This window comes from Ornithorhynchus anatinus, chromosome 4, assembly GCF_004115215.2.
Source record: "Ornithorhynchus anatinus isolate Pmale09 chromosome 4, mOrnAna1.pri.v4, whole genome shotgun sequence".
NCBI classification, from domain to species: domain Eukaryota; kingdom Metazoa; phylum Chordata; class Mammalia; order Monotremata; family Ornithorhynchidae; genus Ornithorhynchus; species Ornithorhynchus anatinus.
Window position 1 is genome coordinate 107376971 of NC_041731.1, and position 23295 is coordinate 107400265.

Genomic DNA, 23295 nt, shown 5'->3' on the forward strand with positions numbered 1-23295 from the left:
GATGCGGAGGTGGATGGGCACCACTGAAGATTCTTAAGGAGTGGGGAAACACGGACTGAACATTTTTATAGAAAAATGATCCTGGCAGCAAAATTCATTCAGTTGTATTTATTGAGCACTGACTGTGTTTGAAGCACTGAAGTAAGTCCTTGGGAGAGAACACTATAACAATAAACAGACACATTCCCTGCCTACAGTGAGCTTACAGTCTAGAGGAATGTAGTTTGGATGTGCTGCTTCTTGCAGAAAATTGATGCCAAGTAAAGCATTCCGTGCCCTTATCAGGGTCACATCTGGAGAGTTTCTAGTATTCTACCAGTCTTAACTACGATAGGAAGAGTCAAGCAGAGGCCTGTCCATTCCATTCCTAGTTTGGGCAGTGACTGGCGAGTGAAAGACAATCTGCCACATGTCAAAATTCACCTGTGCTGGGCATCAGTGGCATGGGAGAGAGTCGAGGGCAGACACTAAGGTTTATTCTGTGGAAGGAGGCAATGGTAAACCATTTCTGTATTGTTACCAAGAAAACTCTGTGGTTACGCTACCAGATCGACTGCAGATAGAGGTGGGGCGTTCTGGGAGAATGTATCCATGGTGTTGCTAAGGGTCGGAGATGACTCACCAGCATAAGACATGACAAGAAACATTCCATATCTCTGGAAAGCACTGGAGGAGAGGTTGCTGATCCACCCTAGGAACAGAAGGTGAGAAAGAAAGAAAAAAGCCCTGGGGAGTCAAAGATGATTAGAAGCTGAAAATTAGTCTTGGAACAGTGCTTGGAACATAGTAAGCGCTTAACAAATACCATTATCATCATTATTATGAAATCGATAGGGTATTAGGACATTTTGATAATAGTAGGATGTGCAGGAATAGAAAACAATCCTTTTATATTCTCTATATTTGTCAAGCTCTTTTCAATTTGATCATTGAATATTTTAAAAAGATGTGGGTAAATTGAATGGATTGAGAAGATGATGAAAATTCATTCACTCATGCCATCGTATTTACTGAGCACTTACTGTGTGAGGAAAAATGTACTAGTTGCTTGGGAGAGTACAAAACAACAATAAGCAGATACATTCCCTGCCCACAACAAGCTTACACTCTAGAGGGAGAGAAACAGACATTAATATATATATATATATATATATATATATATATATAAAACTACAGATATGTGCATAACTGTAATATAGCTGGCTGGGGGAAAGAAAAGAGGGAACAAGTCAGGGTGATGCAGAAAGGAGTTGGACTAAAGAAAGGAGAGACTTAAGGAATGCCTCCTGGAGATGTGACTTCCATAAGCTTTGAAAGGAGTAACTGTCAGTCAGGTTTGAGGAGAGAGGGCATTCCAGACCAGAGGCAGGACATTTGAGAAGGGATGGCATTCCAGGCCAGGGGCAGAACTTGGGTGAAGGGTTGGAGGTGAGATAGGTGAGATCAAGGCACAGTGAGACAGTTAACATTAGAGAAGCAAAGTGTGTGGGCTGGATTGTAGTAGGAGAGAAGTGAAGTGAGGTAGGAGGAGGAAAGGTAATGTAGTGCTTTAAAGCTAATGGTGAGTAGTTTTTGTTTGATGTGGAGGTGGCTGGACAACCAGGAGAGTATTTTGAAGAGTGGGTGACATGATCTGAAGGTTTTTGTAGAAAAATGTTGATGGAAGTTTGGAAAGAAGGTCTGTATAAGGAGAGGAGAAAACAGCACTAGGCCTCCACACAACCTTGGGAAGGCTGGTGGCTGCTGTAGCTGTCGCTCTGGCTCTGGCTATACTTTTGACTCTGAGCCATGAGGAGCCAGAAACTCTTGTCCTCTAGCCACTGCAACCTGATGCCTTTTGTTTTCATTTTGTGTATTTGCCCCGTCTTTCATGTTTCATCACCCCATACGTATCTGTCTCCAATTCCTGCTTTCCTCTTATATTTCTAGATTGTGAGCACCCTGAAGACCAAACACCTTGCGCATTTTCCATTTGCATTTAATTAATCAATGAATCATATTCCCGAGTGCTTTCTGTGTGCAGATTACTGAATTAAGTGTTTGGGAGAATTCAATTCAATAGAGTTAGCAGTCAAGTTCCCTGCCCACAAAAAGTTTACAGCCTAGAAAAGAATTTACAGCCTAGAGCATTCACTAAGTGCTAGAATCTGTACTGAGTGCTGGGGTAAATTCAAGGTTTTCAGGTTGACACAGTCATTCATTCATTCATTCATTCATTCATTCATATTGAGCGCTTACTGTGTGCAGAGCACTGTACTAAGCACTTGAAGTGTACATTACAGCAACAGATAGAGACAATCCCTGCCCAACAGCAGGCTCACAGTCCATGTCCCACATAGGTTCATAGTCTTATTCCCCATTTTACAGATGAGGTAATTGAGGCACAGAGAAGCTAAATGAATTGCCCAAGGTCACAGAGCAGAGAAGCTTGTTACCTTGTGTATGACCATGATAAGTGTAATCAAGTTAGTTAGGTAACAAAGCTTCTTCTCCTCCCTCATCGACACCCATGCCCGTCACCCCCGCCGATTGTTCCGGACCTTTAACTCTCTCCTTAGGCCCCCTGTTCCTCCCCCTCCCCCATCTCTCACCCCCAATGATCTGGCCACCTATTTCCTCACGAAAATCAACACAATCAGGTCTGAGCTCCCCAAAGTCAACCCTCTGCCTCTCCCCTCCCCCCCACCAACCCCCTCCCCTACTTTCCCATCCTTCCCTGCAGTATCCTCAGAGGAGATCTCCTCCCTCCTCGCAAGTGCCACTCCCTCCACCTGCGCCTCGGACCCCATTCCCTCTCACCTTTTTAAAACCATCGCCCCTGCCCTCCTCCCTTAACTTCTATTTTTAACCACTCCATCTCCAAGGGCTCCTTCCCCGCTGCCTTCAAACATGCCCACATCTCCCCCATCCTAATAAAACCCACTCTTGACCCCACTTCCCCCTCCAGTTATCGTCCTATCTCCCTACTACCCTTCCTTTCCAAAATCCTAGAACGAGTCGTCTACAATCGATGCCTAGAATTCCTTAACTCCCATTCTCTCCTAGACCCCCTCCAATCTGGCTTCCGTCCCCTCCACTCTACCGAGACTGCTCTCTCTAAGGTCACCCATGACCTCCTTCTTGCCAAATCCAATGGCTCCTACTCCATTCTGATCCTCCTTGACCTCTCTGCTGCCTTTGACACTGTCGACCATCCCCTCCTCCTCCATACCTTATCTCACCTTGGCTTCACGGACTCTGTCCTCTCCTGGTTCTCCTCTTACCTCTCTGGCCGATCATTCTCGGTCTCCTTCGCAGGCGCCTCCTCCCCCTCCCATCCTTTAACTGTTGGAGTTCCTCAAGGGTCCGTTCTTGGCCCTCTTCTGTTCTCCATTTACACTCACTCCCTCGGTGAACTCATTCGCTCTCATGGCTTTGACTACCATCTCTACGCAGATGACACGCAGATCTACATCTCCGCCCCTGTCCTCTCCCCCTCCCTTCAGGCTCGCATCTCCTCCTGCCTCCAGGATGTCTCCACCTGGATGTCGGCCCGCCACCTAAAACTCAACATGAGCAAGACTGAGCTCCTCATCTTCCCTCCCAAACCCGGTCCTCTCCCAGACTTCTCTATCACCGTGGATGGCACGACCATCCTTCCCGTCTCTCGGGCCCGCGATCTCGGTGTCATCCTTGACTCGTCTCTCTCGTTCACCCCACACATCCTATCCGTTACCAAGACCTGACGGTTTCACCTCTACAATATCGCCAAGATCCGCCCTTTCCTCTCCACCCAAACGGCTACCTTACTATTACGGGCTCTCGTTATATCCCGGCTAGACTACTGTGTCAGCCTTCTCTCTGACCTCCCTTCCTCCTCTCTCGCCCCGCTCCGGTCTATTCTTCACTCCACTGCCCGGCTCATCTTCCTGCAGAAACGATCTGGGCATGTCACTCCCCTTCTTAAACAACTCCAGTGGTTGCCTATCGACCTCCGCTCCAAACAAAAACTCCTCACTCTAGGCTTCAAGGCTCTCCATCACCTTGCCCCTTCCTACCTCTCCTCCCTTCTCTCTTTCTACCGCCCACCCCGCACGCTCTGCTCCTCTGCCGCCCACCTCCTCACCGTCCCTCGGTCTCGCCTATCCTGCCGTCGACCCCTGGGTCACGTCCTCCCGCGGTCCTGGAACGCCCTCCCTCCTCACCTCCGCCAAACTGATTCTCTTTCCCTCTTCAAAACCCTACTTAAAAATCACCTCCTCCAAGAGGCGTTCCCAGACTGAGCTCCTCTTCTCCCTCTACTCCCTCTGCCATCCCCCCTTTACCTCTCCGCAGCTAAAGCCTCATTTTCCCCTTTTCCCTCTGCTCCTCCACCTCTCCCTTTCCATCCCCACAGCACTGTACTCGTCTGCTCAACTGTATATATTTTTGTTACCCTATTTATTTTGTTAATGAATTGTACATCGCCTTGATTCTATTTAGTTGCTATTGTTTTTACGAGATGTTCTTCCCCTTGACGCTGTTTATTGCCATTGTTCTTGTCTGTCCGTCTTCCCCAATTAGACTGTAAGCCCGTCAAACGGCAGGGACTGTCTCTATCTGTTGCCGACTTGTTCATCCCAAGCGCTTAGTACAGTGCTCTGCACATAGTAAGCGCTCAATAAATACTATTGAATGAGTGAATGAATGAATGAACAATGACTGTCATGGACTGCCAAGTATGTGACCAAGACAAGTGTAATCAAGTTAGGTAATAATGACTGTAATGGACTGCCAAGTGACTAAACCCCCAGGGGTGTGGTTGACAGGCAATGCCAGAGACAGAGACTAGGTGTTATAAAAATTTGTATTTGTCCTAAGGCTGAAATAGGAGGTGGACCTCAAGTATATAATTTTAGAGTTGAGTTGAATAAAGAATCTCCTACACAGAGGCAAAGAAAGAAGTCCCCTCTCACCAGACAAGCTCTGAAGGAAAACTCTTACTTCCTCACTGGAGATGCCACTTTCTCATTTTGATGATAGAGGGAAAATAATAATAATAATAATAATAATAATGTTTGGTATTTGTTAAGCACTTACTATGTGCAGAGCACTGTTCTAAGTGCAAGGGTATATACAAGGTAATCAGGTTGTCCCACCTGAGGCTCACAGTCTTAATCCCCATTTTACAGATGAGGTAACAGGCACAGAGAAGTTAAGTGAACTTGGAAAACGGGCATCAGGGAGCAGGAATTAAAAGAAAAAATGAATGGAGACTCAGAGGCATAATCAGAGATAGTGAAGTGAAACACAGATCCAAGACCATAGCTACTAAGTTCTGGGATGGATGTACAGTCAAAATCCCTGTCCCTCATTGGGAGGACAGTCAAAGAAAGATAATGACCAGATAGTGAATTTTCATTATACAGATGCAAGAACTGATGCTACTTCCCCACAGAATAGCCTAGTGGAAAGGGCACAGCCTGGCAGAGGACCTGGGTTCTAAAGCCTGTCTTCCCTGTGACTTTCCCATCACTGTAAATGGCACCACCATCCTTTCTGTCTCACAAGCCCATAACCTTGGCATTCTCCTTGACTCTGCTCCGTCATTCAACCCACACATTCAATCCATCACTAAATCCTGTCAGTCCCACCATCACAACATCACTAAAATCCACCCTTTCCTCTCCATACAAACTGCTACCACATTAATACAGTCACCTATCCTATCCTGCCTGGATTCTGCATCATCCTCCTTGCTGACTTCCCAGCCTCCTGTCTCTCTCCACCCCAGTCCATATTTCACTCTGCTGGTTTTGTTTTGCTGTCCGTCTCCCCCTTTTAGACTGTGAGCCTTTGTTTGGGCAGGGATTGTCACTATCTGTTGCCGAAGTGTACATTCTAAGCACTTAGTACAGTGCTCTGCACACAGTAAGTGCTGAATAAATATGATTGAATAAATGAATGAATTTTTCTAAAAAAATGTTTAGGACATGTCACCTCGCTCCTCAAAAATCTCCAGTGGTTGCCCATCCACCTCTGCATTGAAGAAAGCCTCCTCATCACTGTCTTTAAAGCATTCCACCACCTTGACCCCTCCTACTTCACCTCACTTCTCTCCTTCTACAACCCAGCCAGCACACTTTGCTCTTCTGGTCCTAACCTTCTCACTGTGCCTGGATCTCGCCTGTCCGCCAACCCCTAGCCCACATCCTGCCTCTGGCCTGGAACACCCTCTCTCCTCAAATAAGACAGACAATTGCTCTCCCCTCCTTTCAAAGCCTTACTGAAAGCACATCTCCTCCCAGAGACCTTCCCAGACTAAGCACCACTTTTCCTCATCTCCCACTCCCTTCTGCATCACCATTTGCTCTTACCCCCTCTCCCTGCCCCACAGCACTTAAGTACATATCTGTAATTTTATTTACTTGTACTGATGTCTGTCTCTCCACTCTAGACTGTAAGCCCATTGGGGGCAGGGAATGTGACTGTTTATTACTGAATTGTACTCTCCCAAGCACTTAGTATAGTGCTCTGCAAATAGTAAGTGCTCAGTAAGTATGATTGAATAAATGAATGAGTCCCTGTTCTGTCACTTGTTTGCTGTGGGATCCTGACAAATAACTAAAATTCTGTGTGCATCAGTAACCTCATCTATAAAACTGGTATGAAAATTATAATAATTTTGTGGAAAAGGGACTGTGTCCAACCTGACTGTCTTTTATCTTCCCCAGAGCTCATAAAACAGTGCCTAGGACAGTAAAATAATGTTAGTATTTGTTAAGCGCTTACTATGTGCAGAGCACTGTTCTAAGCGCTGGGATAGACACAAGGGAATCTGGTTGTCCCACGTGGGGCTCACAGTCTTCATCCCCATTTTACAGATGAGGTCACTGAGGCACCGAGAAGTGAAGTGACTGGCCCAAAGTCACACAGCTGCCTAGTGGCAGAGCCGGGATTTGAACCCATGATCTCTGACTCCAAAGCCCGGGCTCTTTCCACTGAGCCACGCTGCTTCCCTTAAAACAACAACAATAACAAAAACCTTTGGACTTGACTTAAACCACTAACAAAAGGGCAAGGGTGAGCAGTCTAAAGCTTCCCTCTGTGCCCTAAAGGCCATTGCCTTAATCTCCAAAGTCTCAATTCTGAGTCAGAGAAGGGATGAATCATTCAGTCGTATTTTTTAAGTGCTTACTGTGTGCAGGGCACTCTATTAAGCTCTTGGGAAAGTACAACACAACAACACAACAATAAACAGACACATTCCCTGCCCACAACAAATATTCAATCACATCTTTTTTAGACTCCCTATCCTATAGGGAACATGTCTACCAACTCTGTTGTGTTATTATTAGTTATTATTAATCACATTCATTTAGCGCTTACAGTGTGCAAAGCACTCTCCCAAGCATTTAGTACAGTGTTCTGCACAAAGGCAGTGCTCAGTAAATTCATTCAATAGTATTTATCAAGCGCTTACTATGTGCAGAGCACTGTACTAAGCACTTGGGATGAACAAGTCGGCAACAGATAGAGACAGTCCCTGCCGTTTGACGGGCTTACAGTCTAATCCGGGGAGACGGACAGACAAGAACAATGGCAATAAATAGAGTCAAGGGGAAGAACATCTCGTAAAAACAATGGCAACTAAATAGAATCAAGGAGATGTACATTTCATTAACAAAATAAATAAGGTAATGAAAATATATACGGTTGAGCAGACGAGTACAGTGCTGAGGGGATGGGAAGGGAGAGGGGGAGGAGCAGAGGGAAATGGGGGGAAAAGAGGGTTAAGCTGCGGAGAGGTGAAGGGGGGGGGGCGGTAGAGGGAGTAGAGGGAGAAAGGGAGCTCAGTCTGGGAACGCCTCTTGGAGGAGATGAGTTTTAAGTAGGGTTTTGAAGAGGGAAAGAGAATCAGTTTGGCGGAGGTGAGGAGGGAGGGCGTTCCAGGACCGCGGGAGGACGTGACCCAGGGGTCGACGGCGGGATAGGCGAGACCGAGAGATGGTGAGGAGGTGGGCGGCAGAGGAGCGGAGCGTGCGGGGTGGGCGGTAGAAAGAGAGAAGAGAGGAGAGGTAGGAAGGGGCAAGGTGATGGAGAGCCTTGAAGCCTAGAGTGAGGAGTTTTTGTTTGGAGCGGAGGTTGATAGGCGACCGCTGGAGTTGTTTAAGAAGGGGAGTGACATGCCTAGATTGTTTCTGCAGGAAGATGAGCCGGGCAGCAGAGTGAAGAATAGACTGGAGCGGGGCGAGAGAGGAGGAAGGGAGATCAGAGAGAAGGCCGACACAGTAATCTAGCCAGGATATAACGAGAGCCCGTAGCAGTAAGGTAGCCGTTTGGGTGGAGAGGAAAGGGCGGATCTTGGCGATATTGTAGAGGTGAAACCAGCAGGTCTTGGTAACGGATAGGATGTGTGGGGTGAACGAGAGAGACGAGTCAAGGATGACACCGAGATTGCGGGCCTGAGAGACGGGAGGGATGGTCGTGCCATCCACGGTGATAGAGAAGTCTGGGAGAGGACCGGGTTTGGGAGGGAAGATGAGGAGCTCAGTCTTGCTCATGTTGAGTTTTAGGTGGCGGGCCGACATCCAGGTGGAGACATCCTGGAGGCAGGAGGAGATGTGAGCCTGAAGGGAGGGGGAGAGGACAGGGGCGGAGATGTAGATCTGTGTGTCATCTGCATAGAGATGGTAGTCAAAGCCATGAGAGCGAATGAGTTCACCAAGGGAGTGAGTGTAAATTGAGAACAGAAGAGGGCCAAGAACTGACCCTTGAGGAACTCCAACAGTTAAAGGATGGGAGGGGGAGGAGGCGCCTGCGAAGGAGACCGAGAATGACCGGCCAGAGAGGTAAGAGGAGAACCAGGAGAGGACAGAGTCCATGAAGCCAAGGTGAGATAAGGTATGGAGGAGGAGGGGATGGTCGACAGTATCAAAGGCAGCAGAGAGGTCAAGGAGGATTAGAATGGAGTAGGAGCCATTGGATTTGGCAAGAAGGAGGTCATGGGTGACCTTAGAGAGAGCAGTTTTGGTAGAGTGGAGGGGACGGAAGCCAGATTGGAGGGGGTCTAGGAGAGAATGGGAGTTAAGGAATTCTAAGCATCGATTGTAGACGACTCGTTCTAGGATTTTGGAAAGGAAGGGTAGTAGGGAGATAGGGCGATAACTGGAGGGGGAAGTGGGGTCAAGAGTGGGTTTTTTTAGGATGGGGGAGACGTGGGCATGTTTGAAGGCAGAGGGGAAGGAGCCCTTGGAGATTGAGTGGTTAAAAATAGAAGTTAAGGAAGGTAGGAGGGCAGGGGTGATAGTTTTAATAAGGTGAGAGGGAATGGGGTCCGAGGTGTAGGTGGAGGGGGTGGCACTTGTGAGGAGGGAGGAGATCTCCTTTGAGGATACTACAGGGAAGGATGGGAAAGTAGGGGAGGGGGTTGGTGGGGGGGAAGGGAGAGGCGGAGGGGTGACTTTGGGGAGCTCAGACCTGATCGTGTTGATTTTCGTGGGAAATAGGTGGCCAGATCATTGGGGGTGAGAGATGGGGGAGGGGGAGGAACAGGGGGCCTAAGGAGAGAGTTAAAGGTCCGGAACAATCGGCGGGGGTGACGGGCATGGGTGTCGATGAGGGAGGAGAAGAAGCTTTGCCTGGCGGAGGAGAGGGCAGAGTTAAGGCAGGAAAGGGTTGCGGCCGTAGGCGGCGGCTAAGGTATGGTAATACGGTGAGAACAAGGACACCGTTGCCCGGGGCAGGGGCGGGAGAGATGAATCACCTCAAGAGGGAAGAGGGAGTGAGGGCTTCCCCAAATGGCCGCTTCAGATGGAGTCGGGGGGCGGTTGGGGAGCACAATGTCCCTGGGCCCAAGATGGGGGACACAATGTCCCTAGGGCCGAGCAGGGGAGCACAATGTCCCCAGGCCCGAGCAGGGGGGCACGATGTCCCCAGGGTCAAGAAGGGGAGCACAATGTCCCCGGGCCCGAGCAGGTGGGGCGGAATGGGAACTGGTGGCTGGGGGTCTGTGGGGGCTAAGATCCTTAGTGTCGGAGTTCCCGAGTGGGGGTGCGGAGGTCCAGGTTGGGAAAGGATGAAGCGAGCGCGGGTCCAGGCGGTCCAAGGCTCAGCTCCCCGGGGGAGGCGGAGGAGGCGCAGATGAGTCGGCGAGTGGCAGGTAAAGGTGGGGGGGGGTACTTGTCAGAAATCGGGGCCGGGCGGGCCAAGGCTGCGCCTCAGGGGAGCAGAGATCCCCAGCCCACGTGGTAATGGCTCCAAGGGTCCGGGCCATGAAAAGGCTCAGCTTTCCGGGAGAGAGAGGCGGTCCCGGCATGGATGAGTCGGCGGCCGGTGGCCAAAAAGCAGCTAAAGTCGGCGTTTAGTGGCCAAAAAGCAGCTAAAGTCGGCGGTCGGTGGCCAACAAGGCTGCTAAAGAGCTAGCCTGGAAATGGGGGGCAGGCAGTCCAAGGAACCGCTGCCTGGGAGGAGAGCTCCCTAGTCCATACGTTGGACGATTCGGTTGGGAAGAGGGGGACCGGCGGTCTAAAACTCACCCCCAGGGGAGCAGAGATCCCGAGCCCACGTGGTCATGGCTCCAAGGGTCTGGGCGATGACAAGGCTCAGCTTCCCGAGAGAGAGAGGCGGTCCCGGTGTGGATGAGTCGGCGGTCGGTGGCCAAAAAGCAGCTAAAGTCGGCGTTCAGTGGCCAAAAAGCAGCTAAAGTCGGCGGTCGGTGGCCAAAAAGGCTGCTAAAGAGCTAGCCTGGAAATGGGGGGCAGGCAGTCCAGGGAACCGCTGCCTGGGAGGAGAGCTCCCGAGTCAGGAGAGCTGATTGATGAAGAGGGTACATAAATACTATTGCTTGATTGATGAAGAGGATACCCATGGTCATCATCAGGATTTGGGACACAGCTAGTGGGCTAGAGTGCCAGTAATCTCTCTTCACAGAACCTCCCCTCCTCATGCCTTCTTCCATGCCCTCTTCTTCCTTTGGTGTCCTAGGCAGCCCTGTGCTTTGCCCATCGCTTGACACTCAGAATTGATTGACAGCTTCTCCAGGAAATGCTGGGCACTCTTGGATGCTAGACCCACCTTTCTCTCATCTTGCCTGAACACTGGATATTCCCATTATGTTCCCATGAGTGTTACCAGAAATGAACCCCAGGCAATAATAATAGTCTAGCCAGTTTTGGAAAGTGTCTTATTAATGTTAGTTTTGTGTTTGAAACTGTGTTCCCCCTGTGGAAATTCAGGTAGGAATGGAAATTTATGGCTAAGAAATCACTGCCCAGGAGGCAGTTTTTGTAAGAACTTGGATGTGTGAATTTTTTTTTTAAATTTAGAGGACTTTGAATTTACTTCACATCTTAGTCCATCTTACCAAGGACTGATGTAAGCCTTATTTGTCCAATCTATAGAAGAAAAAGTAGGGCTTTTTTAAATATAAGGAGCCATATGATATGTAAGGAGGTCATGTTACTATTCAAGAATTCCTGCTTCTTTCCAAGACTGGCTATCAAAAGAAAATCACTTGCAATTGATATTAGCAATAGTCAATTCAATTTATCCTTTTTTCACATTTGACTTTAGCCTGATTTTAGATCAAAGATAAATTAAAGTGACAAGCAGTCATAACAATGAGCAATCATCTTTACAAGTTCATTTTTGAAAGAGCCAGGGAAACAACTAAATGCTAAATCCATACTGGGAGAAAAAATAGGAAATATGTGGGGGTTTTTTACCCCCCCAGGTTTCAAGACTACAAGAGTGAACAGATCCAAGCAGTACATATGCCATTATGTTAATAGCATAGCTGTGTTTGTCAGAACCTCAGTGACAAGAAGTTTTCTAACAAGAGTCGGGCAACAAATATTTTATCATAATCACTTAAATCAATTAACATTTCCTGAGAAACTTTACTCATCTACTAGAAATGCATAATCCCAACACTTTAAGGAGTTTCAATCAAGGCAAAATGTAGGTACTCATAAAACCAAACATAGATATATATGAAGCATACTTGTTTTCTATTTTTGGTGATGTGTGCTCAATAACTCAATTGAGATAACGTTTGAGTCTACATATTTCATTTAATAATCAGTCCGGGAACCATCAGTGTATTTGTTAGAAATCTCTTATATACAGGATTGTCCCTCATTTTATTGCTTTGTTTCTTACCTGGATGAGTCTGTCAGAAGGTAATGCATAATGTTCCTATATTTGATTGACATATTTCTGATTTCTACACAGGGGTAGAGGACACAACTAGATTTCTGCCATCTTTGTTATTCTCAAAACAAAATCCAACAACCAATGATCAGCGAATACTGTTCTACACTGTACTCAAGAATAGGGAGTAGTTCAAGATTACACTGGGTGTGGTAAAATCCCTTTGCCTTGTTCTCATGTTAATGGATGGCATGGAAGAACCAAGTAAATTGAGAATGTCACAAAGGAGAGGGGAGTAGAAAACATCTGAATAAAGACAATGAATGTAGCAAGTTTACTTTGGTGTCAATCTCTAGCTCCATTATGAAAGAGAGAATGGTTTATATGCTACTTAGAAAGTTCAGTGAAATCAAATACTTTTCATCTCAACAGTCTGCAAAACTGCAATTATTTTTATAAAAATATGCAGCCTCTATTAGACAAGTTTTCTAAATAATGCATGACAAATGCATCAAGTTGTCCAGAGTAGTATTTAGAAACTTGAGGTGTGGCAAGACCATTTTTCTAAGTCAAAATCTTTAGAGTACTCTATATTTTGAGCTATGCTGAACATAACACCATAAACAACTTTCTTTCATTAAAGAATGGTTTATTTTCTAAAACTGATGTGCATAAGTGCATTCTGTTTATATTTTTCACACAAATGCACAGTATACACATAGATCATTTATTTTCTTAAGGTATCTTACCAACAACAAAAAAATGACAGTGGGGCAGCATATTGTAGTGGAAAGAACACAGGCCTCAGAGTCAGAGGAGCTGGGTTCTAATACTGGCTCTGCCAGTTGCTGGCTGTGTAACCTTGGCGAGTCGCTTAACTTCTCTGTACCACAGTTTCCTCATCTGTAAATTGGGGATTCAGTTCCAGTTCTCCCTCCTACATAGATTGTGACTTCCGTGTGGAACAGAGACTGTTTCTGACCTGGGTAAGTGGTATCTACCTCAGTAGTTAGAACAGTTTCTGGAACATGTAGTGATTAACAAATAACATGAATAATAATAATAATAATAATGGCAAATACATGCATTGCTAACACATAGGACAATTCTCCATACAAATTAAATCTATTGAGCTGCTTTAAAAAATCACAATTATTATTGTTATTGTAATAACAATAATAATAATTATAATGGTATTTGTTAAGTGCTTACTATGTGCCAATTACTCTTCTAAGCGCTGGGTAGATACAAGGTAATCAGATTGTCCCACATGGGGCTCACAGTCTTAATTTCCATTTTACAGATGAGGTAACTGAGGTCCAGATAAGTGAAGTGCCTTGCCCAAAGTCACATAGTTGACAAGTGGTGGAGCTGGGATTAGAACCCATTTCCTCTGACTCTCAAGCCTGTGCTCTTTCCATTAAGCTATGGTGCTTTCCTTATTATTGTTAGTATTAGTAGTAGTAATATTATAGCAGAGCACTATATAATTATAGCAGAGCACTGTACTAAACACTGTAAAAGAATAGACAGGAGAAATAAGACACTGTCTCTTGAGAGCAGAAAAGTATCTACCTGCATTGGAAACATACAAAGGGGCAAAGGAGAAGTGGGAAGGGTGATAATTCCTCCTTTTGTAGTAGTTTGATTGGTTGTGACCTTCTCACCACTGATGATGATGATGACAGCATTTGTTAAATGCTTACTATGTGCAAAGCACTGTTCTAAGTGCTGGGGAGGACACAAGGTGATTAGGTTGTCCCACGTGGGCTTCACAGTCTTAATCCCCATTTTACAGATGAGGTAACTAAGACACAGAGAAGTTAAGTGACTTGCCCAAAGTCACGCAGCTGACAAGCGACCGAGCCAGGATTTGAACCCATGACCTCTGACTCCCAAGCCTGGGATCTTTCCACTGAGCCACACTACTAATAGTATATTTCTTCTCTGAAGTCACTCATGGCAGAAATTTAAGAAGTTATGCTGAATTGCATCCTTCTAAAAAACTGACAGTAGGTAGTTTCAAACAAAATCCTCCAGATATAGAACCACAATGTATATGTTTGTGGAAAGGCCGGATATAGGTATTCATGGCTTTAAAAGAGAAGCAATTTTGAATGCAGCTTCTGAAGAAAGAGTCAATGGTTAAAGACAAGCTTTTTGAATCTGACCTTTAAAACCAGCATAATGCGTAATGACCATTAACTGATCAAATATGAGAAATGTCAGGTATGGAATAAGCACTGACGGAGAATTATTTCAGCTAAGCCCCTGAACTATCACTGACAAAACCTTGAGGTCTATTATGGATCTACACTTTTTCCATAGATTAAATTATAACTACAATGGGTTGTCTTTTTCAGTACTGTCCACTTTGGCTAAATGTTCATCTAAAGGATGATCAAAAATGACTCATGAGTGTCATAATTTCGAGAAAATGAGCATTGTGAGGTGACCCATTTTATATTTTTACAAAGTCTTCACAGAGAAATAACACTAAAGACTCATTCACTTGTTTTTCTAATATTTGTTCTCTGTGCAACATAATGCACATCTTTTCATCTGAGGAATCCAAATAATTTTTATTCCTTTCAAAATAGATGGTTACTGCAGGTATGTTTCCTAATATAAATTCATTAAATGTATTTTAGGGTAACCTGCACATCCATTCGTACGTCAGTGTTTTCGCTGACCAGATTTTGGACCCTAGGTTTCTGACTCTGTTTGAATTTGGATGATCACATGCTGCTCTGGCAAATTTAGGCCTATTCCTTACCTCCTGACAGGATCACCAAAGAGTCAAGAAGCTGCCCAATTTTTGAATATCATAAAATAAAAAAAAAAAATTTATGGAATTTAAATTTTTCTAAATTTTTAATAAAGTTTTGCTGTATTCGGTGAACATTACAGGAGTAGAACTGCTAAAATAATTATGTCTAATACCATCAATCAGTGGTATTGATTGTTTACTGTGTGCAAAGCACTGTTTTAAGTGCTCATATTATCTATTCAGATTATACAACCGGCTAATACATATTAACTAGACAGAATAAAAGCCAATGTTCAAATGTGAAATAAGAATAGGAGGAATGGGCACTAAAGGGAAGAATGAATTTGTTTTCTCAAGAGCTACTCTGGCTGCTTTCTTAGTTACTGCACTTTTATTTTCTTCACACTCTCGTACTTTCATCCTGATGACATGGCTATTATTTTATAGCAGTTTCAAGCAGTTAATTAATGAACTGCACACAAGTGACACGACACCACCTTGCCCAATTATCTCTAGTATCTCTTTTTACAGTACAAAGCACTGTCGCTTTGTGAATTGTTTCAGTTCACAAATTGGCTTGGGAGGTGAGTACGTTAATAGCCAAAACAATGCAGCAGTAGTGCCATCATGGTGACACAGAGAAATTGTAAATCACTATGTGAGCTATCATAAAGCTCACTATAAAAGCCTAGTGATAACATGTAATATACATGCTTTGTTGCACGATGTTAAGCAGTTATCACTAAAAATACCATGAAATTTCATGAGAAGCAGATAAGCACATATTCACTGTCACTAGGATGTTACATTAATTATTAGAAGTAGGGACAGAATGACCTTCTAAAGCCAAAGAATCTACCATGAAATTGAGGCAAATACTCCAAAATTAACACTTTATTTAATGGGGGGGATGTTTGATCATCTAATTTTGTTTTCCAAACAAAACTCTTCAATTCAACTAGGATGCCGGCTAACTCCTCATCTGTCCATAAAACTACCTAACTTTATTTTCATCTTCCCTCCCAAATTCTCTTCTCATCACAAAATCTTAACTTTTCCATCACCCTAATCTCCCAAGCCTATAACCTTCGAATTATCCTGAATTTCTCCATTCCTCTTAGCCCATATCCAGTCCATCACCCAATCCAGTCACATCTTCCTGAACAACATCTCTAAAATCTGTTCCTCCCTCTTTATCTAAATTGTAACCATTTTGTTCAGGCAACTGTCATATTCTGATTTGAAAAATGCTTAAACACATTCATCAAATTCATTCATTCAATTGTATTTATTGCTTGCTTACCGTGTGAAAAGCACTGCACTAAGCCCTTGAGAGAATACAATACAACAATAGACACATTCCCTGCCCATACCAGCTAATCTCCTCCTAACTCTCTAATCAATCATTCCGTGTTATTCATTGAGTGCTAATTGTGTGCAGAGAACTATACTAAACATTTAGGAGATAACAGTACAACATTTGGTAGACACATTCCCTGCTCACAGTGAATTTATAGTTTAGAGTACATACTCAGCTGTTCATGTAATTTTTCTAAAACATTAACAAGCAACTCTCCACTAAATACCTCCAATTTCTCTCCACATCAAGCAGAAGGTCCTGAACTTTGGCTATAAAACTCACAAGCTATTCTCTGCCCCCTGTTTATCCTTACTCTGCTCCCCTCAAGACATCCTAATCTTTGTGATCCCACCTTTTTTACCTGGAAATCCCTCCCACTTCACATACAGCAGAACACAGATCTTCCTATTTACTACTCCCTTCTGAAACTCCATCGCCACATCTCCTCTAGGGTGCCTTCCCTGATTGATCTCTCATCTCACCTCCCTATTCCTCCACTACAGCCACCTCAACACTTCCGCATCACCTAAGCACTTGAATCCTGAACCTTCCACCCACTGTATCACTCACGTAATGGATAGAGTTTGGGCCTGTGAGTCAGAAGGTAAGGATTCTAATCCCAGTTCCGCCACATGTCTGCTGTGTGTCCTTGGGCAAAGTCACTTCACTTCTCTGGGCCTCAGTTCCCTCAGTGCTTAGAACAAGGTGTCATCCTTGACTCGTCCCTCTCGTTCACCCCACACATCCTATCCGTTACCAAGACCTGCCGGTTTCACCTCTACAATATCGCCAAGATCCGCCCTTTCCTCTCCACCCAAACGGCTACCTTACTGTTACGGGCTCTCGTTATATCCCGGCTAGACTACTGTGTCGGCCTTCTCTCTGACCTCCCTTCCTCCTCTCTTGCCCCGCTCCGGTCTATTCTTCACTCCGCTGCCCGGCTCATCTTCCTGCAGAAACGATCTGGGCATGTCACTCCCCTTCTTAAACAACTCCAGTGGTTGCCTATCGACCTCCGCTCCAAACAAAAACTCCTCACTCTAGGCTTCAAGGCTCTCCATCACCTTGCCCCTTCCTACCTCTCCTCCCTTCTCTCTTTCTACCGCCCACCCCGCACGCTCCGCTCCTCTGCCGCCCACCTCCTCACCGTCCCTCGGTCTCGCCTATCCCGCCGTCGACCCCTGGGTCACGTCCTCCCACGGTCCTGGAACGCCCTCCCTCCTCACCTCCGCCAAACTGATTCTCTTTCCCTCTTCAAAACCTTACTTAAAAATCACCTCCTCCAAGAGGCGTTCCCAGACTGAGCTCCTCTTCCCCCTCTACTCCCTCTGCCATCCCCCCCTTTACCTCTCCGCAGCTAAAGCCTCATTTTCCCCTTTTCCCTCTGCTCCTCCACCTCTCCCTTCCCATCCCCACAGCACTGTACTCGTCCGCTCAACTGTATATATTTTCGTTACCCTATTTATTTTGTTAATGAATTGTACATCGCCTCGATTCTATTTAGTTGCCATTGTTTTTACGAGATGTTCTTCCCCTTGACGCTGTTTAGTGCCATTGTTCTTGTCTGTCCGTCTCCCCCGATTAGACTGTAAGCCCGTCAAAGGGCAGGGACTGTCTCTATCTGTTGCCGACTTGTTCATCCCAAGCGCTTAGTACAGTGCTCTGCACATAGTAAGCGCTCAATAAATACTATTGAATGAATGAATGAATGAATGAACACACATAGTAAGTTTGGCACATAGTAAGTGCTTAAAAAATACCATCATCATCATCTGTAAAATGCCCCACGTGGGACAGAGTCTGTGTCAAAACCATTTGCTTGTATGCACCCCAGCGCTTACTGGCACACAGTAAGCACTTAACAAATACCACAATTATTATTGTTTATATACACATCTTTAGACTCCATTACTTTTTCCTACCTGTAATTTAATGTCTGTTTCCTTGCTAGATTGTGAAGGGACCATTTCCACTGACTCTACTGTGCTCTCCCAAGTGCTCTGCACAGAATAAGCACTCAGTGAATGAAAATCATATGAATAAGCATTTAAGTAGAAGGATGAAGGAAGGAAGGATGAAGTAGAAGGAATTCACATAGGATTATCATCATTTTGAACCTTAACCCTTTTATTTCATGAAGTTCTTAAAGACGAGCAAATAAATTGAAAAATTTTCTCGTCACTTCGTCCATTGATAAGGGATTTAAACTAAGGTAGTCCTTGGCTTAAGGACAAGGGTACAGAGCTGAAGAAGAGGAAAATGGGACATTCCAGTGAGTGCAGCCTCTCACCCTCCTGCAGCAGATTGATGACCCCTGTCCCCGACTTCCTCTGTTTTCTGAAGGAGCAGCAACAACATGACACCTCCAGGAACTCCAGAACCTCCTTTCTGTCCCCTGGTGAGTTGGCAGTGGATGATTAGCCTGACGCTTGTGTCAATCAATTAATCATATTTATTAAGCACTTACTATATGCAGAACACTGTACTAACACTTGGGAAAGCACAATACAACAGAATTAGCAGACACATTCCCTGCCTACAATGAGAGCAGTCTAGAGGGGAAGACAGACATTCGTATGAATATGTAGCTTATAATATAAGTTATATTATATTATATGACCACATACATTATATTACCATATAATATAATGGTATTTGTTAAGCACTTACTATGTGCCAAGCACAGTTCTAAACACTGGGGTAGATACAGAGTAATCAGGTAGTCCCACATGGCGCTGACACTTTTAATCTCCATTTTACAGATGAGGGAACTGAGGCACAGAGATGTGAAGTGACTTGCCCAAAGTCACACAGCAGACAAGTGGCAGAGCCGGGATTAGAATTTACGTCCTCTGATCCCAAGCTTGTGCTCTTTCCACTAAGCCAAGATGTTAATTTAAAGATATGTGCATAAGTGCCTTTGGGTCGGAAGTGATAATAATAATAATAATAATGTTGGTATTTGTTAAGCGCTTATTATGTGCTGAGCACTGTTCTAAGCGCTGGGGTAGACATAGGGGAATCAGGTTGTCCCACGTGGGGCTCACAGTCTTAATCCCCATTTTACAGATGAGGGAACTGAGGCACAGAGAAGTTAAGTGACTTGCCCACAGTCACACAGCCGACAAGTGGCAGAGCTGGGATTTGAACTCATGAGCCCTGACTCCAAAGCCTGACTCTTTCCACTTAGCCACGCTGCTTCTCCGCAGCAGTGGTGTTATGGTGGGGAATACCTTGGGCAGTGGGTGCAAACATGGCACGGCCCTGAGGAGCTGAGAAGAAATGCTGTGAGCCTCGTAGGGATGTATGAGGCTTGGTGAGCAGGGTGAAAATAAAAGTAGCTTTTCTGAAATTTCTTCTCACCAGCTGTAATAGCAAGAAGCAGATGGGAGAGAAAAATGACAAGTGGCAGATATTCCAATCAATATGATCCATCTGCAAGAAACAATCATATGACTCAGCTCATTAGCAGGTCATAAATCAACTCCTTCACCTGGGTGTAGGGCAATCCAAAGTAACTCAGTCAATTCACATCTTTATTGTGTACCCAAAATCTCATTTCAACCCACTCTAAATGAATCAGTTATATTTACTGAGTGCAGAGCACTGTACTAATTAATCTATGAATGGTATTTATTGAGAGGTTACCATGTGCAGAAGACTGGATTATGTGCTGGGGAGAGTACAACAGGGAGGGTAGACATGTTCATTCAATAGTATTTATTGAGCGCTTACTATGTGCAGAGCACTGTACTAAGTGCTTGGAATGTACAAATCGGCAACAGATAGAGACAGTCCCTGCCCTTTGATGGGCTTACAGTCTCCCTCCCCACAATGAGTTTACAGTCTAGAGGGTACTAAGCACTTAGAAAGTTACAACAGAGCTACTAGACATGATCCCTGCCTTCAAGGAACTTAAAATCTAGTGGGGAAAACAATCTATCAATCAAGTGTACTTATTGAGTACTTCCTGTACTAAGTGTTTGGGAGGGTACAGTACAAAAGAAACAGTAAATTACAGGTAGGTGGAAGCATTAGAGAATGAAGGCAGATGATACGGTGATAGAGTATGATAGAGAAGCAGCATGGTGTAAAGTGGATGAAGCATGGGCCTGGGACTCAGAAGGTCAGGGGTTCTAATCCCAGTTCCTCCACTTGTCTGCTGCTCTGGGCCTCAGTTTCCTCATCTGTAAAATGAGGATTGAGACTGTGAGCCCCACGTGGGACAGAGTCTATGTCCAACCTAATTTGCTTGTATCCACCCCAGCACTTAGAACAGTACCTAGCACATAGTAAGTGCTTAACAAATAGCATAATAATAGTTATTATTATGAAACAACATGGATGCAGCAGCAGAGTCCAAGTTTTCAGGGGTATGGAAATACTGAACAGGAAGTTTGAGAGAACATAGGTTGAGGAGATGAGAAATTAAGGGGTAGCCTAAAGGAGTTGTGATTTCAGAAGGGCCTTGAAATGAGGAGGATACTAGTGATCCAGATGTGAAGGAAGCAGGAGTGCCAGAAAGTGAGCAAAAGGTTACTGGGATTCATTCATTCAGTCAGTCATATTTGTCCACTTACTGTGTGCAGAGGACTGTACTAAGCACTTGGGAAAGTACAGTACAACAATAAACAGACATTCTCTGCCCACAACAAGTTTACGGTCTAAAAAAGGAGGCACATAAATTCTGTGGTCTTGAAAGGAATTAAACTTGCAAATGCAGGTGTAGTGGGAGAAGGGAGATTAATTAGCAGGGAGAAAGTTGATTTACTTTGAAGTTGATGGTTAGGCATCCCTGCTTGTTGTGAACAAGAATGACCAATGGAAATTTATGAGAAGTGGGGATATATATGTGGTCAGGATAATATTTGATAAAAAATTATCCTACCAGTAAAGTGGAGTCTAGAGAAGAGAGAGTTAGGAAGATTCTTTTTAGGCCCAAAACATTTTGAATGTGATTCTAATGTAATTGCATTTATTCTGCTCAAACATAATGAAAGAATCCTTCTAAATAGCCATGAAAACAAGTACAAGAATGATGAGCCCACTCGCCAGCTTCTCATTGTCATTATCACTAATATTTCTGAACATTTACATGAGGTGCTTGGGACTATAAGAAGATATAAAATGAAGATAGTCCTTTCACACAGTCTGGGAGAAAGACATATACAGAAACAAAGAACAATGAAACATCAATGATAAGATTTCCACATTTGAAAAATACTGCTTTGCTAAATTGCCTACAGAAGCATTTCCCTTCTTCTTCCCCCCACCCATATCTCTGGCCTGGAAAATAGACAAACGCAAAATTTTAAGTTTAAAAAGCCTGCTGTCTGTCCCTTCATCACCTTCCTTCTGTTCTGGCAGGGAATGATGCTAGAGAAATGCAGTGGTCATGACGGTTAGGGAGGGAAGGCGTTGGTAGTAAAATGAATGCAGTCAGCAATCTTTTCTACACAACCAGCACAAATCCTTCCTCACTCTGGCCTAGTTAGCATATTGGTATTTCCAAGGCAGCTTTGTTATCTAGGTAGACAAAGTAAAAATGTACACTTTTTGGATTTTTCTTTCCCCTTAGGGGAATTTTCCATCAATGTTTGAAAACGATCTCAGTACAGAATTTCTCCAATGTAGATTTTTTCATGGGAAAATATTGCTGTTGCTACTGTTCACAGAAGCCAGTGCTGATTTTTATGAATTATTGACATAAGAAAGCTTTCTATGGCAAAAATGCCTGTCCTGGATTCATGAAAATCATAAAAACACAAATAAGATAATATAGTTTATATTTTAAATAAATTGAACAACTTCTAAACAGTTGCTCTAGGTACTTTTTTTCTGATTACTATGAAGAGATCTGATCATCCAAATGTTAAAATTTGGGATCTTTGAAATTATGTTGCCTAATTCCAGGGAAAGAAAAAAATAAACCCCTAATTTTGACTAGATTGATCAGGATTATGTGTTTAGGGTAGCAGTTAAAACATATTCCAACTAATGGACATAGGGGCCAGTTTCACATATTGAAGCTGGAAAAAAAGTAGGCATCGGGATCTGGAAGAGGTAGACTTTCAGAAACCCCAACTTCCAATTTTGGATAATGTCAAAAAATATATTCACTTTTGTCTATGATTAGAAAATGAAGAAAGTTAAGTGCTAAAATGAGAAGGGGTTAAATAATTATTTCATGTTTTTTCATTGATTTTATATAACTCATATAGGGTGTCATGAATACCCTAAAAGTTTGGATATACTGACCTAGGCAGGAATTGCATCTAACAAGACTGTTGTACTCCCCTTAGAGTTCAGTACAGTGCTCTACACATAGTAAGTGCTCAGTAAAAACAACTGATTGTTTAACATCCTGAAATTAACTCTCATCACCCAACTCTTTGCACATAGTGGCTAATAATAATAATATTGGTATTTGGTAAGCTCTTACTTGATGTCAAACACTGAATTAAGTGTTAAGGTAGATACTATATAATCACTTCAGATACAGTTCCTGTCTCACATGGGTTTTCTCTCATGTGACCTAGGTAGTGTATAGTACCTAGGTAGTGAATAGGTAGTGACCTATTCAGCAATCCAGTTTATTGAGAGCAGCAAATGGGTCTCTGCCATTTCTGATGTATTGTACTCATTCAAATACTCTGCACACAGTGAGCACTCAATAAATACCAGTGATTGACTGATTGTCTTCCAAGGCTTCTGTTATCTGATCCTTGCTCCTCTTACCCTATTTCTCTTGTTATTTATTTCTGGTTTTGTCCTTTTGCTCCCCTTCACCATCATCCCTTTCCTTATCCTTTGTTCTTGTTCCATCTCTCTCCTTTTTCTTGTAGATTACATTCAATTTTCCATCACTTCCTTCTATTGTACACGTCCAAATTTTTTTTTCCAGAACTCTACAAAAATTTAGCGTTCAATAAATACCACTGATTGAATGATGGGCAAAGCTTTTCTCTGTTAGAATGGAAAAAAGGATGGGGCCCTCAGATAGTTCTAGGTTCCAGAGGGCCTGTTCTTAGTACTTTTTTTCTGAGGAACATAG

At 44.1% G+C, this 23295-nt stretch overlaps 1 non-coding gene across 1 annotated transcript; it reads left to right on the forward strand.

Annotated features, from left to right (window-relative positions):
* Positions 1 to 275: 275 nt before the first annotated feature.
* On the forward strand, positions 276 to 413 carry LOC114811827. Its single transcript, XR_003759523.1, has one exon. It is a non-coding gene; the product is annotated as a small nucleolar RNA SNORA7 (small nucleolar RNA).
* Positions 414 to 23295: the final 22882 nt, after the last annotated feature.